Source organism: Pogoniulus pusillus, chromosome 1 (assembly GCF_015220805.1).
Source record: "Pogoniulus pusillus isolate bPogPus1 chromosome 1, bPogPus1.pri, whole genome shotgun sequence".
NCBI classification, from domain to species: Eukaryota; Metazoa; Chordata; class Aves; order Piciformes; family Lybiidae; genus Pogoniulus; species Pogoniulus pusillus.
The window spans coordinates 8,517,030-8,532,340 of record NC_087264.1 but is presented as its reverse complement, the minus strand read 5'-3'; the positions used below and the strand labels follow the sequence as shown (position 1 = coordinate 8,532,340).

At 50.4% G+C, this 15,311-nt stretch overlaps 1 long non-coding RNA gene across 3 annotated transcripts; it reads right to left on the bottom strand.

Moving 5' to 3' along the window:
* Positions 1-3,511: 3,511 nt before the first annotated feature.
* LOC135180448 (uncharacterized) lies at positions 3,512-14,090 on the bottom strand. Of its 3 annotated transcripts, XR_010304439.1 has the most exons (4): positions 14,053-14,089; positions 6,779-6,921; positions 5,418-5,469; positions 3,512-3,595 (listed from the first exon to the last, which is right to left on the bottom strand). It is a non-coding gene; the product is annotated as an uncharacterized LOC135180448 (long non-coding RNA). The 3 variants fall into 3 exon arrangements; XR_010304437.1 differs by lacking the exon at positions 6,779-6,921 and having other exon boundaries at positions 14,053-14,088; XR_010304438.1 differs by lacking the exons at positions 3,512-3,595; positions 5,418-5,469; positions 6,779-6,921 and adding an exon at positions 7,997-9,193 and having other exon boundaries at positions 14,053-14,090.
* Between the last annotated feature and the right edge of the window lie 1,221 nt (positions 14,091-15,311).

Sequence of the window (15,311 nt, the reverse complement as noted above, 5' to 3'; positions counted from 1 at the left end):
CCCTACATAGAAGAAAAAGTAGTCATGATCTCCTTTGAACTGCAATGCCTGGCCTCAGTGTGAGATAGTGGATGGTTCTTCAGCAGGAGAGTGGTGAGAGCCTGGAATGAGTTGCCCAGGGAGGTGTCTAAGGCCAGGCTGGATGAGGCTGTGGCCAGCCTGCTCTAGGGTAGGGTGTCCCTGCCCATGTCAGGGGGGTTGGAACTAGACGATCCTTGTGGTCCCATCCAACCCTGACTGATTCTATGACTCTAGCAGCTGGGTCCCGTGTGTGTGGTGGGTGCACGCTTATGTGCAGCAGGACTCAGAGCAGGCTGTGGCTCTCCTGCCCAAGCACGGACTCGCAGTGGCAGCACCCACGCAGGGCTGCCAGCAGCTCGCTGCTTCTGCGCAGCAGGGACAACGCGGGGCGAAAACTGCTGGGTGGGAGTGCCCTCAGGTGCGCTGCTAGGCAGGCCGTGAGCCGCTTCGGCCCCAGGCGAGTCATGAGAAAACGGTTCGAAGGGAGGCTGTCGTGAGAGCCACCTGCACGCAGCCAGGAGGCCAGGGCAGGCGTGCCGGGGGGGTCAGCTGGAACAAGAAGCGGTGCCTCGGCTACGCTGCCAGCACAGCTCCCGCCGGGGCTTGAATTACCGCCTTTGTGCAAACACCCTGCGCGGCCGCGGCCATCGCCTCCCCTGCTTTGATGAGGCAGATAGGGCCGAAAGGAAAACAGAACAGGGAGAGAAAGCAACATATGGCGAGACTCTTGGAGCTGCTGCATGAAACAGCCTCCTGCTTCGGCGGGAGCCGGCAGAGGTTTTGCCTCCAACTCCAGCGGCTGCAAAAGCAGAGCTCGGGAGACTGAAGGAGAGGTTGGGCACATAGGCAAATGAGTTGTCGGATGAAAGAGGCTCCTGCGCCTACAGGAGCCGGCAGAGGTTTTGCCTCCAACTCCAGCGACTGCAAAAGCAGAGCTCAGGAGACTGAGGCAGAGGTTGGGCACATAGGCAAATGAGTTGTCGGATGAAACAGGCTCCTGCTCCTACAGGAACCGGCAGAGGTTTTGCCTCCAACTCCAGCGACTGCAAAAGCAGAGCTCAGGAGACTGAGGCAGAGGTTGGGCACATAGGCAAATGAGTTGTCGGATGAAACAGGCTCCTGCTCCTACAGGAACCGGCAGAGGTTTTGCCTCCAACTCCAGCGACTGCAAAAGCAGAGCTCAGGAGACTAAAGGAGAGGTTGGGCACATAGGCAAACGAGCTGTCGGATGAAACAGGCTCCTGCTCCTACAGGAACCGGCAGAGGTTTTGCCTCCAACTCCAGCGACTGCAAAAGCAGAGCTCAGGAGACTGAGGCAGAGGTTGGGCACATAGGCAAACGAGCTGTCGGATGAAACAGGCTCCTGCTCCTACAGGAACCGGCAGAGGTTTTGCCTCCAACTCCAGCGACTGCAAAAGCAGAGCTCAGGAGACTGAAGGAGAGGTTGGGCACATAGGCAAACGAGCTGTCGATCAGGGAGGTACCCATGGCCAGGGGCACCAGTCAACTGTATGTGGTGCTGCTGCAAGCCAAGTATTAGCAGGAGCTTATATGCGTTCACAGAGATGATTTGAGCTGCCTGGAGAAAATTATACTCACACTGGGGATAAAAGGGCATGAGGGAGAGTGTTGCTTCTGAATTTGGAAGCTATTCCTGTTTACTTCTGCTTGCCTCTCGGGGAGAGGGCAGCATTATGAATCATCCCAGCCGCATAAAGAGAACAAATAAGATTTTACCTGAGCAAGAGGAACGCTTTTAGCAAGGCTCATAAATGCTTATTGATTTGTCCTTTTCTATTTCTGTACCTCTGCATTTCCAGGAGCACAAGTGGAAAGAGAACAGCCCTGAAAAAAAAAACAACAGCAACTGTTGGCAGAGGTCTGACCCTCAGCTCCTTGACAGCCATGAAGCTGCTTGCCTCCAGCAATGGATTTGATCCATCCTCTGTTAACATAAGAAAGCCAGCCCCGGTGTGCAAAGCCTCTGGCCCACAGCATTGCCCTGCTGTGCCTCCAGCTGCCTCTCACCTGCGCACATTCACCTTTCAGACAAGCCCAGGACACTGCCAGAGGTCAGCTACAGGGTAGCCAAGAGTTTGGCCTGCAGTGTCTTGGGGCTTATCAATGCACTGTTGTTCAGTTTGGGATTCCTGAGCTCCTTAGTCACATCTTTTCAGATAACTATAAATCACTTTCTGCAGAGCCTGGGGTTTTGCAATACTTGGCCCTTTGTGATTTTGCCTCTTCTGCAAATAACAGGAGTGGCCATTTTTGCTCTGATTGAGACAAGCTTTCAGGTTATGGGGTTGGGGTTCATGAAGAATGAGTTGGGCTAATCCTACTTCTCAAAGTTATTTAATTTCATTGAAATCAGCTAGAAACACATTAAGTTCCTCTAGGCTCTTGTTCTTCCTCATAAGGAGTAGCTGCCACTGGGATGGAAAATTTGCAAAAGCATCCCTGGAAGCATCTCTAAACAAGCTTGGGGAAAGACTGTGAAGGGACTGCATACCTGGTCAAGTTTATGTCTTTGTGAGTTAATGTTGTTTGCTGGAAACTGCCTGCTGTTGCTGTGATGGTAATCACCTGGGCAGAGGCAGGTGATTTCTGGGGTTGTCCTTCCCTCTCCACATCAAAACTCATCCACCTCTATGGGTGATGGAGTCCCAGAGGACAAACCCATGCTCTTCTGTATTTCATGTCATATGGTTTCGTGGTGCAGCTGTTTTGCTGGGAGCACAGCTGGAGGGATGCACCTGCACAGATCAATGTGGATCACAGGGAAGTCTCAGCTTATGGCTTGAGAGAGCTGTGCCCAAGGCAGGGGTCAGCATGGAGTGGGGAGTCCTGCCACTGCTCCCAGATGTCATTCAGGACCAAGGGGACGTGCTGCCTGGCAATCCAAAGCTGAGCAGATTTCTACCCCCCATGGTGTCCCCCAAGCTCAGGTGCCAGCAATACCACTCCAGAGGCACTTGGCCAGGCCTGCAGCCCATACATCACTTATGGGACTGCACCACTTCTGTGGGATTTGGCGCTTCCTCAGCCTTCAGCTACTTAGGACAGAAACAAGTATGTTGCAGTCTTTAACATTTGCTCAGGCTCCTTCCCTTTCTAGGAAGCTGCTAAAATCATGGCATTGCAGCAGCCCATCTGCATGGCTGTCATGTCTCTGCTGCATATCTGGTCAGCTCTGCCCATGAAAGCAGCTGCCGCATCGGCTACTGAGGCTGCTCAGGGCTGGATTTGTTTTTAATGTTCTGGGTTTTGTTAAGGAGATAGATGTGACTTTCACATTTTTCAGGTTCTCTCACCCTCTCCTTGGTGCCTTTCCCTCTCCGAGCTCAGTTAATAATGCATGACAAGGAGCACAGGCTGCTTGCTCTGCCACAGCGGCAATAATGCAGCACAAACCCGCACTGTGCAGGGTCAGGTTTCTGCCACTTGGGAATTCGACAGATGGAAATGCTGGGATTCTTTCCATGGCCCTCCTGCCTCCCAGGACAGGAGAAGATTATCAGGGCATATCCCAGAACAGCCAGCAGCATGGGAAAAGGAGGACCTGTAGTAAGGGCTGAGGAGAGGAAGAAGGGAGAGTAGTCATATTAATGAAACTGTTGAGGATGAGTCTTCCCTCTGCCTGGGCAGGCAGGGCATTCATAATCATATTGCTTATAAAAATCAGTTTAACTTCATTAACTGATCTTTTTTTTCACTGTCATGACCCAACTAATTAAAAAAATTAATTTTAAAAGCCCCCTCCAACCTCAGGCTGATGATAGTATTTCCTCTCATTTGTTTTCTCTGCACAGAGTCAGGAGAAATCCTTAGTTCCAAGGAACTCTGAAAAGGATGCCCAGACACTCCAGTCTGCTCAGACTTCCTCATCCAGGAGGGATGAATCTGTTGTTACAAGCCCTGGTGCTTCTACATGAACATTGTGCTACCATCCTTGATCCCCTGCTTCTTCCAGGTATCTGCTTCTAGAGATGCGAGGAATGGCTCCTGGGATTAGGGTTTTTTCCTTCTTGTGTAGGGTGTAGGTTGTTTAGCCTGGATAAGAGGAGGCTCAGGGGTGACCTCATTGCTGTCTACAACTACCTGAAGGGAGGCTGTAGCCAGGTGAGGTTGGTCTCTTCTGCCAGGCAACCAGCAACAGAACAAGGGGACACAGTCTCAAGTTGTGCTGGGGGAGGTCAAAGCTGGATGTTAGGAGGAAGTTCTGCCCAGAGAGAGTGATTGGCATTGGAATGGGCTGCCTAGAGAGGTGGTGGAGGCACTGTCCCTGGAGATGTTGAAGCAAAGCCTGGATGAGGCACTTAGTGCCCTGGTCTAGTTGATTGGATAGGGCTGGGTGCTAGGTTGGAGTGGATGATCTTGGAAGTCTCTTCCAACCTGGTTGATTCTATGATTGATTCTATGACTTTGTTTTTATATGTGTCCCATTTGTGCAAGGTGCTCCATAGATGCCAGCCTTGTACCAAAGGAATTTTGGAAACTGGTCTCATGGGTGGAGGGATATGTGTCTTGTTTCTGTTATCTCTGTTGTCTGTGGGTCTGCAGCTGACAGAAGGTGGGACAAAAAACTCTGAATTAGGAAGACCAAAAGTGCATGCGTGGTCACCCAAAGGAGGAGCAACCAAGAAGGTGTCACAGCCAAAGCTTAAAAAAGACCAAAAAAGGACACATAATTTGAAAACAGAACAAAGCACAAGTGGTAGGTTTGTGTCATAGCTCTCTGTATCTTCTTCGCACTGAGGAGCATGGATGGGAGCAGAAAGGTGCATAGATCAGAGCTGTTGGGATTTCATAGAATCAGTCAGGGTTGGAAGGGACCACAAAGATCATCTAGTTCCAACTCCCCTGCCATGGGCACAGACACCCTACCCTAGAGCAGGCTGGCCACAGCCTCAGCCAGCCTGGCCTTAAACACCTCCAGCCATGGAGCATCAACCACCTCCCTGGGCAACCCATCCCAGCCTCTCACCACTCTCATGCTCAACAACTTCCTCCTCATGTCCAGCCTGAACCTACCAATCTCCAATTTCACTCCATTCCCCCTAGTCCTGTCACTCCCTGGTATCCTGAAAGGTCCTTCCCCAGCTTTATTTTGTAGGCCTCCTTCAGATACTGAAAGGCCACATCCCTCGACCTGCTGGCCACACATTTCAGCATCAATGTCACCCTGTATAGGAATATATACAGGTTAGGCCATCTGTAAATATGGGCTGAAAGCAACATTCAGCCTTCAGCCCTGAGGCTGCCTCCTACCACCTCTCACATTTGTCCATATTGTGGCATGATGGTTTTTCTCTTTGGCCTCAATCCTTTGTATAGAGGGAAGGACTTGGACTTCTTTGTCTCCATCTTTCTTTCCAATACCCCCACACATATACCTTCCAGATTTCATCCTAGGTTGAATGGCTTCTTTCAGAGGAGCTATCTGTGCTGCAACAAAAGTATTCATTGTAATTTTAGAATATGAAAGGCTGAAAAAGTCAAAGCTGGTTATATGCAGAGCCCAGAGAGTGGTGGTGAATGGTGCCACATCCAGTTGGCAGCTGTCACTAGTGGTGTTCCCCAAGGATCAGTGCTGGGCCCAGTCCTGTTCCATATCTTTATCGATGACCTGGACGAGGGCATTGAGTCCAGCATCAGTAAGTTTGCAGATGACACCAAGCTGGGAGCAGGTGTTGATCTGTTGGAAGGTAGGAGAGCCCTGCAGAGGGACCTGGCCAGGCTGGATGGGTGGGCAGAGGCCAATGGGATGAGATTTAACAAGGCCAAGTGCAGGGTTCTGCACTTTGGCCACAACAACCCCAAGCAGTGCTATAGGCTGGGGACTGAGTGGCTGGAGAGCAGCCAGGAGGAAAGGGACCTGGGGGTACTGATAGACAGTAAGCTGAAGATGAGCCAGCAGTGTGCCCAGGTGGCCAAAAGAGCCAATGGCATCCTGGCCTGGCTCAGGAACAGTGTGGCCACTAGGACAAGGGAGGTTATTCTTCCTCTGTACTCAGCACTGGTCAGGCCACACCTTGAGTGCTGTGTCCAGTTCTGGGCCCCTCAATTCAAGAAAGATGTTGAGGTGCTGGAACATGTCCAGAGAAGGGCAACAAAGCTGGTGAGGGGCCTGGAGCACAAATCCTATGAGGAGAGGCTGAGGGAGCTGGGGGTGTTTAGCCTGGAGAAGAGGAGGCTCAGGGGTGATCTTATTACTGTCTGCAACTACCTGAAGGCACATTGTAGCCAGGTGGGGGTTGGTCTCTTCTGCCAGGCAACCAGCAACAGAACAAGAGGACACAGTCTCAAGTTGCGCTGGGGTAGGTCTAGGCTGGATGTTAGGAGAAAGTTGTTGGCAGAGAGAGTGATTGGTATTGGAATGGGGAGGTGGTGGAGGCACCGTCCCTGGAGGTCTTCAAGAAAAGACTGGATGGGGCACTTAGTGCCATGGTCTAGTTGACTGGCTAGGGCTGGGTGCTAGGTTGGACTGGATGATCTTGAGGTCTCTTCCAACCTGGTTGATTCTATGATTCTATTCTATGTTGCAGTTATGGCAGATCTGGCTGGAGCAGGCTTACAAAACTGGTGTTGCTGGCAGAGATGATTGCTGGAATATGAAAACATCACTGTGGAGTTCTAGGGACTATCCCATCTGCCCCTACAGTTGCTTCCGATGGAAAAACTGGTGACTGGAGATTGGCAAATGTGATGCCCGTCAACAAGAAGGGCCAAAAGGAGGATCTGGGGAACTACAGACCTGGCAGCTGATCTCAGTGGTGAGGAATGTCATCAAGCAGATCGTCTTGAGTGCCATTATGCTGCATGTGCAGAACAACCAGGTGATCACAGCCGCTCAACACGGGTTCACAAAGGGCAGGTCCCGCTTGCAAACGTGATCTGCTTTTACGACAAGGTGACCCACTTAATGGATAAAGGAAAGGTTGTGGATGTTGAATACTTGTAGTAAAGCCTTTGGCACTAATTCCCACAGCATCCTCTTAGAGAAGCTCGTGGCTTGAATGGGTGGACACTTCACTGTTAAAATAAATGGCTGGATGTCCAAGCCCAAAAAGTGGTGGAGAATGGAGTTAAATCCAGTTGGTAGCCAGTTACTGGTGGTGTTCCACAGTGCTCAGTAGTGGGTCCAGTTCTCTTTAACAGCTTTATCAACTCTCTGGATCAGGAAATTGAGTGCATCATCAGATGCAGATAACACTAAGCAGAGGGCACTGTTCTTCTTGAGGGTAGGAAGGCTCTACAAGGGGACCTGGGCTGAGACATACTGCATGAGATTCAACAAGGCCAAGCACTGGGTCCTGTGCTTGCTTCACAACAACTGCATGAATGCTCCAGCTTTGAGGCAGAGTGGCTGCAAAGCTGCCCAGCAGAAAAAGACCTTGGAATGTTGGTTGGCAGACAACCGAATATGAGCCAACATGTGCCCAGGTGGCCAAGATGGCCAACAGCATCCTGGCCTGCATCAGGAATAGTGTGACCAGCAAAGTGGTTATCCCCTCTGTACTTGGCACTGGTGAGGACATACCTTGAGCAGTGGGTTCAGTTTTGGGGCCCTAACAACAAGAAAGACTTTGAGGTACTGGAATGTGTCCAGAGAAGGGCAACAAAGGAGGTAAGGAGTCTGCAGAACAAGTCTTGTGAAGAGCAACTGGGGGAACTGAGTTTGTTTAGTCTAAAGAAAAGGAAGCTGAGGGAAACTCTTCTCCTTCAACTACCTGAAAGGAGGTGGTATCTAGGTGAGCGATGGTCTCTTCTCCCTAGCAACAAGTGATAGGACCAGAGGAAAATGGCCTCGTTGCACCAGATGAGGTTTAGCTATTAGAAGAAACTTCCTGACTGAAAGGGCTCTCAAACACTGGAATAGGCTCCCCAGGTTTGAATCATCATCCCTGGAGGTGCTTAGAAGATGCATAGATGTGATGCTAAGGGGCACAGCTTAGCACCAGACTTGGTAAAGTTAGATGACTGCTGGACTCACTGATCTTAAAGATCTTTGCCAACCAAACCAGCTCAACGATTCTAACCCCATTGATAAATGTACTTGGGATGCTGTTACAGCAGAGCTGATTGCTGTGCCTGGGCACTCCAGGTGTATCCCTAAGCTGGTATCCAGGGCTCTCAGGAGGCATATGATATCCTCTTCTGCATTTGCAACCCTCACTTCATCTCCTAACACTGTCACAGCGTGAGGCAAAGTGACTAAACATGGGACTTAAAGAGACATATCCCTAGAGTGAAGTCATTGATTTCTGTCACGCATGGTGCTTGGGTGGTAGTGGGAGCAGAGTGCGTGGGAGAGGGAGTCGTGATGCTCCCAGGTAGTCGTGAGGGCTGGTGCAGCCTCGGCTTCGTGTGGCCAGCAGAAGAGGGAGGGGAAGGGGGATAGGTGCCGGGCTTTCACACGCCCGGGCAGGGAGGAGGTGGTGTGGCAGAGCGGGGCCGCCCGGGGCCTCTCGGCATCGGCCGGTGGCAGACAGCTGGCGGGCAGGGACACCGCCGCGGGGCACGGCGAGCCTGCCCTTGGCTCCGGGGAGGAGGAGCAGGCTACGGCACGGAACATCAGGCAGGCGTATCGTTTGACTTTATCCCTTCGTGAGGCCGCTCTGTGGTCTCTGTCAATCCCGAGTGACAAGATATGTAGATGGGAGCCAGCATTTGCTTCGTGTCTCAATTTGCTCACTGCAGCCGCTTACGGAGGCTTAAAAGCGCCTTGAGAACAGGGACGGAGACAGCTCCTGCACCAAAATATGTCACTGCTGGCTGACGCAATCCCAGCAAGAGACAAGGGGACTTAAGGCAGCTCACGGAGAAAATGCCATTCGACTTGCCTTTAAACCTTGCCTTCAGGATTTTGAACTTAAAAATAACACATGCCGGTGGCCGTGTATGTTTAGCTGACTGCTGGCTTTCTTTCCTGCAGGAATGCAAGGATTAGATGGGTCTTCTGTGCTTGTGTGGTGACTCCACCAGCACCCAACGAAACGATCATGTTCTCTTCTCCTAAAGCCCGGGCTGGATTGGCAGCAGTGGTGCAACAGCAGATGCATGAATGAGATGCCAGAGCGCTGCAATCCATCCAGGTGGGAAGGAGGGGTTTGCTATGCAGGACAGGTTCTGTGGCAGGCTGAAGCAGGACCTTCATGCCAAATGAAGGCTGCAAGAAAAGTATGGATGGTATTCAGCTCTGTTTTATCGGTAATAAAGCCTACTGATTGCAGCGCCCTGATTTCTGAGGGCCAGACCCAGCTGCTCAGCTGCAATCACTGACAAGCTGCCAGCAGGTTTCTGTGGTGCAAAGGGACCCTACATGACAGTAGGCAGCAGCTGCAGAGGTTTGTTAATCAAAAAAAGTGTTAGAAAGGCAAGTACTTAGCAGGATGCATCAGAGAGGGGTAGCACTGTGCTGCAGCTGGAGCAGTAGATGGGCATTTAGGGTTCAGAAACCTCAATCTTCTTTCAGAGCTCAATCTGAGCTCTATGAAATGCATCAAAGGAGAGTATGTGAATACATCAGAGTAGATAATGTGAGGTAAAAAGAAGCCATGAGTCCAGTGCTAGCTCTCTTCCAGTTCTTTTGTGGGACAGACACCTGAAACTGCTGGACACAGCCCCTTGCCTCAGTGCAGGCAGCAACCTGCTGTGGGATTGCATAATGAAGATACGTGTGCAGTCCTGACACACAATCCCTGAGACCAACAAGACACAACAACTGAAAGCAGTCTCCTGCACCATGGAGATGAGGCTGTCCGAAGATAATTACTGGGCACTGTGGGCAGAACCAGTATGTTGCACAAGGAGCAGAACAAGCTCTCAGACCCCACTGCCAAGTGTCTTGGCTGCTGCTAACACCTCCTGACCCCTGTGCTTAGCACCTTGGGGCCTGGAGAGCTGTCCTTAGCCAGGGCAGTTCAATGAAATGTGTTTTCTGAGCTCACTGGAAGATTTTTTTTTTTAATTTATTTTAGTTTTGCAGCTTTTTGGCCAAGTAACAATTTGGGGATGGTGGGAAGAGAGAAATGAAAGAGGAGCTTGACTTAGGCGAGGCCTAGAATTAGCATCCATGCAGCCTAAGAGCAAACTTCGTTCTGAGAGTAAACCTGAGATGCAGGCTCTGCATCACAGCAGAAGACAACGTTGCAACAGGGAGAGAGACTCCCCAAGGGTTGAATGAGTCACAGAGCAGTGCCCCAGGGCAGCCTGCTCTACTTGGAGACTGTCTTGCAGATACAGGGAGACAAATCTTGTTGAGAGGGAACCTGGAGAGCAGGTACAGTGAGGCTGGACAAGGTGATGACTGCCATGCTGGTTATCGATGAAATTCTCTGTTCTCATGCAGGAGCAGTCCAGCCAGAAAAAGAAGGAAAGTAGCAGTGGACACCACTAAACTCTGCTCTCTATGCCTTGGGATAAGATTCACAGAGGGACTAAGCTTGCTTAGAGCTGTGGAAGCAGTTTCAACCCAGATGATACAATCAGCCAGGTTGGAAGAGACCTCCAAGATATCCAGTCACAGAGAATCACAGAATTTCCTAGAGTGGAAAAGACCCTCAGGATCATCAAGTCCAATCATTAGTTTCACACTGACAAGTCCTTGACTAAACCAAATTCATCAGCACAACATCTCATCACTATGAATTGCTATGGTTGGAAAGGACCACCAGGATCATCCTGTCCAACCTTCATCCCAGCCTCCCTCATTACTAGACCATAGCCTCAAGTGCCACATCCATTCTCCTTTTAAACACCTCCAGGGATGGTGACTCCACCACCTCCCTGGGTAGCCTGTTCCAGTGCCTGACCATCTGCTCAGTAAAGAACTTCCACTTCCTCAGTAAAGAACCTAAACCTTACCTGATGCAACTTGAAGCCATTTCCACTTGTCCTATCATTCATAATTTGGGAGAAGAGACCAGCTCCAGCCTCACTACAACCTCCTTTTAGGTCATTGTAGAGGGCAATAAAGGTTCCCTCTGAGCCTCCTCTTCTCCAGACTAAACACCCCCAGTTCCCTCAGCCACTCCTCATAGGTCATGTTTGCCAGACCTCTCCCCAGCCTCGTTGCCATTCTCTGCACCTGCTACAGCACCTCAATGTCCCTCCTGTACTGTGGTGACCAAAACTGGACACAGTACTCGAGGTGTGGTAGGTGTGGTCTCACAAGTGCTGAGTACAGGGGCATGATCACCTCCCTACTCCTGCTGGTCACACCATGTCTGATACAGGCCAACCTATCACTCAGCCCTCTACCACCCCACAAGCCTCAGAAGCTCAGGACTACAGCGTTGCCTCTCAGAGGCTGCTGAGAAAGCCATGATTTCTTCCTTCAGAGTTTCAGGCATTCTTAGTCCCTCCATTTCTGGTCATGTCATGTGTGTGTGGCTCCCTTCACACTAGTGCCTCTTAACACATTTCATCTACAGCTATAAAAGAGCTGATGCCTTTGGAGGCTCCATTACAGTATCACTACTATATATGGGTTATAGCAACCTCCATACTACTTGACTACATTGAGATGGGCAGAATTCCTCCAAAGTTGCTTCAGCTCTGTGTAGTCTTTAGGGAGCAACTGGTTAAGTGTAGAATCATAGAATCAACCAGGTTGGAAGAGACCTCCAAGATCATCCAGTCCAACCTATCCCCCAGCCCTATCCAATCAACTGTAGATGTAGCATAGGACATCAAGGCAATGGCAATCAACCTGGCCAGGTGGATGTTGGTCTCTTCTACCAGACAACCAGCAACAGAACAAGGGGACACAGTGTAGGCTGGATGTTAGGAGGAAGTACTTCCCAGAGAGAGTGATTGGCATTGGAATGGGCTGCCCAGGGAGGTGGTGGAGTCACCATCCCTGGAGGTGTTCAAAAAAAGCCTGGATGAGGCACTTAGTGCCATGGTGTCATTGACTGGCTAGGGCTGGGTGCTAGGTTGGAGTGGATGATCATGGAGGTCTCTTCCAACCTGGTTGATTCTATGATTCTAAAGTACCCTTGTTTCAGAAGGAACACTTGAAAAGGTGAGCTTGAGGTGAAAGGAACACGCAGCTCCTATGCCAAATGCCATACTGAAAAAGTGTCTGGTGGTGAAACAAAGATTGGCAAACCCTCTTGTAATGGCTGGTTTAGGAGATCAAACAGTGCCTTGGGGCTAACTGTAAAAGTGTGGAGCATTTGAAGTGGTGGCTGATCATTCATACCAGTCTAATTAGGTTGGAAATAATTTGAAACAAATTAGCAGAGGAAAATAGATTCAACCCCCCACGTCCCCCCCAGAAAAAAAATATAGCAAAGATCAACCTTAAGCACTGCTACTATTTCTTATCTTGTATTGATGGTATTTCTTATCTTGTATGAGCAAAGTATTTTTCCCCTGTGAAAAATTTGACTCTCCAGCCAACTGAGAATACGCAGCCCTCATGTGGAGAAGAATTCTTCATGCACAGGAGAAACTGTTGGTTGTCATCATTAGAGATGATATATTAGCACTGGGTGTTCTGATGGGGGCCCTCCATGGTCAAGTAAACATGCCTGCGAGGCTTAGCTACAGTGTCTTCCTTTCAGAGAGTACTAATTACATCTAGAGAGACCTATCACACCTCTAATCAGGATGAATTATCTTTGCTGTTTTTCTGACACTAGAGTTGCCAAGCTGCTGAGCAGTGGCTCCTTAGTAAAGCAGAAATCATTACTACCATCTGAGTGTATCATTAACATGTTTTATTTCCACATACCTTCTCGTCTCCTGGGTCTGAACTGACCAAACAACACACATGGGGATTTTTTTTTTTTACTTCTTAGCCAGTTATTGAGAAGCAGTTCACAGAATCACAGAATCACAGAATCACAGAATCACAGAATCACAGAATCACAGAATCACAGAATCACAGAATCACAGAATCACAGAATCACAGAATCACAGAATCACAGAATCACAGAATCACAGAATCACAGAATCACAGAGGTTGGAAGAGACCTCCAACATCATCCAGTCCAACCTAGCACCCAGCCCTAGACAATCAACTAGACCATGGCACTAAGTGCCTCAGCCAGGCTTTGCTTGAACACCTCCAGGGACAGTGACTCCACCACCTCCCTGGGCAGCCCATTCCAATGCCAATCACTCTCTCTGCCAACAACTTCCTCCTAACATCCAGCCTATACTTCCCCTGGCACAACTTGAGGCTGTGTCCCCTTGTTCTGATCCTGGTTGCCTGGCAGAAGAGACCAACCCCCAGTTCCCAAAAGGCAAAACACCAGGGGATGGTGAATCATAAGTGAAGATCAGGTTCATGATCATCTGAATTACCTGAAATTGTTCAAACCCATTGGATCCAATGGGATACACCCACAGGTCCTCTCCTCTCTCCTCTCTCCTCTCCTCTGCTCTCCAAGTCATGGCATTCTGGTGAAGCCCCCACTGACTGGAAAAGGGGAAACACAACTACCATTTTCAAAAGGGGCAGGAAGGGGGAGCTGAGGAACTCCAGGCCAGTCATCTCACCTCTGTGCCTGGTAAGATCATGGAGCAGATCCTCCTGGGGGCACTACTGAGACAGGAGAGTAGCAAAGAGGTGATAGGCTACAATCAGCTTGGCTTCCCCAAGGGCAAATCCTGCCTGACAAACCTGGTGGTCTTCTATGAACATGGGTTTTGAATGTCTCCAGAGAGGGAGACTCCACAGCCTGCCTTGGACAGCCTGTTCCAGCGTTCTGTCACCCTCACAGGGAAAAAATTCTTCCTCATGTTTAAACAAAACTTCCTGTGCCTCAACTCCCACCATTGCCCCTTGTCCTGTCATTGGGCATCACCAAGGAGAGCCTGGCTCCATCCCCTTGGGACTCATCCATTACATACCACACAGAGGAGCTCAGACCTAAGTAAGGAGGCTCTGCCAGCACCCGTGGGTGATGTTACAGTGACCATCAAGCTTCTGTCCTACCTAACCGGGGGGCCACCAGGCCCCCCGGCCTTTAGATCCCTTTCACCATTCACCCAGTGTGCACCAAGGGGACTCACCAGTGATGATGGGAGGAGGATCCCTCTGCCCAGCTGGGCAAGCTTAGGGCTTGCCTTTCCTAGGGCTGATTATAAAGGGGAGTGGAGAGGGAGGGTAAAGTGGTCACACCTGGGGTGGGAGGGTGTGCTGGATCCAGGTGATCCTTTCCAACCATAGCGATTCATAGTGATTAGATGTTGTGCTGAGGGATTTGGTTTAGTCAAGGACTTGTCAATGTGAGACTGATGATTGGACTGGATGATCCTGAGGGCCTTTTCCAATCTAGGAAATTCTGTGATTCTGTGATACTAACCACAACACTCATAGATGTGGAACAAGCAACTGATGTCATTTAGCTGGACCTGAGCAAGGCCTTTCGAACTGTCCTGCACCACATCCTGACCTCCAAGCTAGTGACACATGGGTTTGAGGGTTGGACCACTAGATGGAAAAAGAACTGGCTTGATGGCTGTCAATGTGTCCATGTCCAAGTGGAAGCCAGTGACAAGCAGAGTCCCTCAGGGATCAGCCCTAGGACCAGTCTTGTTCAACATCTTTGTGGGTGCCATGGACAGAGGCATTGAGTGCAGCCTCAGCAAGTTTGCTGATGACACCAAGCTGTGTGGTGCAGCAGACAGGCTGGAGGGAAGGGATCCATCCAGAGTGACCTGGACAGGCTGGAGAGGTGGGTACAAGCCAAACTCATGAGGTTCAACAAGATCAAGTGCAGTGTCCTGCATTTGGGTCAGAGCAATGCCAAGCACAAATCCAGGCTGGGCAGTGAGTGGCTGGAGAGCAGCCCTGAGGAGAGTGACTTGGGGGTGCTGGTGGATGAGAAGCTCAACATCAACCAGCAGTGTGCACTTGCAGCCCAGAGGGCTAACCAGATCCTGGGCTGCATCAGGAGAAGTGGGTCCAGCAGGGCAAGGGAGGTGATTCTCCCCCTCTACTTTGCTCTAGTGAGACCTCACCTGGAGTACTGCATCCAGCTCTGGAGCCTCCATTACAAGAAGGATGTGGAGATGTTGGAGTGTGTCCAGAGCAGGGCCAGGAGAATGCTCAGAGGGCTGGAGCAGCTCTGCTATGAGGACAGACTGAAAGAGTTGGGGCTGTTCAGTCTGGAGAGGAGGAGGCTCCCAGGTGACCTTCTTGTGGCCGTCCAATATTTGAAGAGGGCCTACAAAAAAGCTGGGGAGGGACTTTTTTAGGCTCTCAGGGAGTGACAGGACTAGGGGGAATGGAGCAAGGCTGGAGTTTGGGAGATTCATCCTGGATGTGA